Consider the following 3,903-nt stretch of genomic DNA (forward strand, 5'->3'; position numbering starts at 1 on the left):
AAGTTATGAGATAGCTCTCTCTGTGTGTATGTAAGTAGTAGTTTAGGTGACAGTAGATTGTGCTGAAAAATATGTAGCATAGTTCTTTAAGGATTATTAAGACTAATAGAAACGTGTCGTTGTGCACTGTAAATAGCTTCCTCTGTGCATATCTTTTCATCAGCACTTAACAACTATGCAGGGCTTTTAAAGGTAGGCATCTACTTTTTAAGGTCCCGGTACAGCAAAGAACAGGGACTGCTCATGTGCTTAAAGTGGCATGCTTTACTGGGTTCTGACGGCAACGGGTATAACTAGGAATACTGAGATGAAACTGAGAAAAGCAAATATAGTCTGAATGTCAGGAAGAACTTCCTGCTAATCACATATGTGATAAATGAAATGGGTGGGGGGTAGCTCCCTTTTATGGAGCCAGCCAGCCAGTTAGCTAAAAAATACCTCTTAGTAGCTGTTCTCTTCTTGCTTTATCTGTAAAGGATTAAAAGAAGTGAGTGGGCACCTGGCCAGGAGAGCCAATAGGAAGGCTAGAACTTTTTAAAAATTGAAACAAGATTCCCCTTTTGTCTGTCTGTGGTTATTTTCCTGGAGTGAGGGGACAGGAAAAACTATGCTTGTAACCTTTAAGCTGGACCTCAAGAAACTATCCTTGATGCATAATTTTGTAGTTGTTCTCAATAGCCTAAGTTCCCAGATATATTTTCTTCTTTATGTTTTTTAATAAAATTTACCTTTTTTAAGGACAGAATTAAATTTTTGTGTCCCTAAGAGGTTTGTGCACATGTTGTTTAATAAGCTGGTGGCAACAGCTGATTTTTTTTGTTTTTCTTTCTCAGCTCTTCCCCAGAGAGGAAAGAGAGTGAAAGGGCTTGAGGATACCCCACAGGAGGAATTCTCAAGTGTGCCTTCCTAGGTTTTCAAAGGGGTTTTACACTTGGGTCATGGCAGCATTTACCAATCCAAGATCAGAGAAAAGCTGTAACCTTGGGAGTTTAATACAAGCAGGGCCATCCCTAGCCATTCTGGGACCCTACGCGGGGGGGGGGGGGTAAGAGGGCAGGCCTCTGCAGAGGGGAGCAAGGGGGCTGGCCCCAGGCCTCCGCTCAGGGGGGAGTGCTGGGCTGGCTTGGGGGGCAGGAGTGAACCACCCCCAGCACTCACCAGTGGCATAGCTCGGTCTGGGTCGCTGCACTCCCACTGCTGGTGAGTGCATCTTCGGCCCTGCTGCAGAGTTCAGGGGAGTAGGGGTGGGGCTGGGGTGGGGAAGGGGTGGGGCGGAGCAGGGACAGGAACCCTGGGGAAGAGCTGGAGCAGGGGCTGGAGCAGCACGCAGATGCGCAGGGCATCAGCTGTGGACTTTGCATATGGGTAAGGACAGCCCTGAATACAAGCCTGGAGTGGCCACTATTAATTTTTAGAGTCCTTGCGGGCCTCCACCTTCTGCACTCGGAGTGCCAGAGTGAGGAATCAGCCTTGACAACATGTAATGGATCCTAGTACAGTCTCCTAAGGAATACAGTGGAAATGTCATTGCTTGTGACAGTTAAAAGATTGGATAAAGATAGGAAATCTACTGTAGGAAAGCATCCTGTATAGGCAGGGGTATAGATTAAATGATGTAATAAGTCATTTCTGAACCTAATTTCTAGGATTCTGTGATTCTGTAAGGACTTGTCTACAGGGAAAGTTACTATGTGGCAAGTCAGGGTGTGACTCTACATTGCATGAGCTTGTCAACAGTGACATCCCATGTGGGCCCAGCTGCAGTGCACTGAGAGTCCCAAAGTGGAGCTTGACATACTAAGCTTTCAAGTCATAGTACAACAAGCTGCACTCTAGGACTTTCACAGCATTCTAGCAGTGACCATATGGAATGTTACTGCACAGCAAGATGGTGCGTGTTGATTCATACCCTGGCTTGCCACGCAGCAACTTGCCATGTAGAGAAGCCCTGAATGGCATTATTGGACAAATCCTGCTGAGTTACAGAAATATTCCCACTGAAACCAACTTGTATGAATAAGTAAACAGGATCTAGTCCAATATCTAGATTTGCTACACTCAGCAGATATGTCCTCACAGTAAACTTGTGAATAATAAAGGTCCCATCCTGCAATTACTGAGGTCAATTGATATTTTGCTATTGATTTCCATAGCAGCAAGGAGAGGTCTTTAACAGTCATTTCAAAAAACAGTTACCGAATATTTGTATGGCAGCTTTTTAACAGGTGTCCGTACATTTTTTCAAAGATTTGTTGTGAATTCTAGCCAATAGCTAAACAAAAGTAGGGGCTAGTGTTATCTTTTTGACCTATTCAGAAGTAGAATTGAGTTCTGAAAGAAAAAATAAGGCCTTTGAATCCAATCCCAATACACTATGCAAACGCCCACAGAGAGAGACTTTACAGAGAGCTCTAGCTCTCTAGTTATTGCTAGCAGCAATTATTAGCAGACCAGGCCTCTGATTTCTCAGACTGTCATGAGATTTAATTGAGATAAAATACCAGGGGCATGACTAGGAAACGAGACTTTGGGTATTTTTTCCAGCTTTGCGATAGCAGAGAAATGAAAGTGAAAATGTGAAACTATCTATGGAAATATTCTGAGCTCAGAACTGTCAGTTCATGTGTTGTTTCAAAGTTGCTTTTTGTTAAACTTAGAAGGATAGTGAAAACTAGACTTTCCGTGACCTGGCATCACCTGATGTGACCACAGACATGTGTGCTCCCAGGCTGCATCAGCACAGTATCAGCCGAGCAGTGACAACGTCACTCTGTAAATGTCAAGAGAGAGCGAAAATTAAAAGTAGAGCTGGTCAGGAGTTTTTCAATGAACCACCTTTTCCCCTCAAAATGGGTTTGTCACAATAAAAACTGCTCGCAAAACAGGGCCAGTTTTGACTAATCTCCTGATTCGGAAAATGACTGGGGACAAATGTTTCAATAGTGTCCCATTTTGACATTTACCAAATGAAAAGTTTTGGGAGGTTTAAGTCTTAAAAACTGTTTCAAAATATTAGTGAATTTAGACCAAAAAAAAAAAAAAAAAAAAAAAAAGGATTTTGAAAAGGTCAGAATTGAAATTGACCGTGATTGAACTGAACCAAATTTTTTTCAGATTTTCAGTTTGTGAAAATATTTGAGATTTTGTCTTATTCCAACTCAGGATGGGAAAATGTATTGCTATCTGTAATTTTTGCAGGATGGAAAACTCATTTCCTGCCCAGCTCTAGTTATAAGGAAGAAGATAATTGAAAAGCTCCTATAAGCTTTATTGGTCAATGTATTCATTTCTGTTAAAGGGTCAAAGTACCACATCCAAAATCATTGACTTGAGTGGAGCTGCTCAGGTATAACTGAGAAAAGTATTGTTCCATTGTGTTCTGTTTTACATTCAGTAAGTTGGATTCTCCCATTTAAGTATTACTAGCTGATGACTTGTACAAATGTTGTTGATTTTGTTGTCATCTAACCTTCATGCCATTCCTCCTGATAAGACAGTTTGGTTTAGCTCTTCAGTGGGGCCTGTGGGAGTTAGGCACCCCAGTCTTATTGACTTCTAATGCAGTAACGCTCAATTTTTTACTGGTGACCTCTTTCACATATCAAGCCTCTGAGTGTGACCCCCCCCCCTTATAAATTAAAAACATTTTTAAATATATTTAACACAATTATGAATGCTGGAGGCAAAGCGGAGTTTGGGGTAAAGGTTGACAGCATGTAATAACCTCACAACCCCCTAAGGGGTCTCGACCCCTAGTTTGAGACCCCCTGTTCCAATAGCATTTGAGCACCAAACACCTTTAGGTATAATTGAAAATATCAGTCTTTATTAATAGGTTTATCAGTGAATCAGTTTATTAGGACGATTTCCACTAATAGAGTAGAATTCTTTTATTCTGTATGG

The sequence above is a fragment of the Gopherus flavomarginatus genome, chromosome 1, assembly GCF_025201925.1.
Source record: "Gopherus flavomarginatus isolate rGopFla2 chromosome 1, rGopFla2.mat.asm, whole genome shotgun sequence".
Classification (NCBI taxonomy): Eukaryota; Metazoa; Chordata; order Testudines; family Testudinidae; genus Gopherus; species Gopherus flavomarginatus.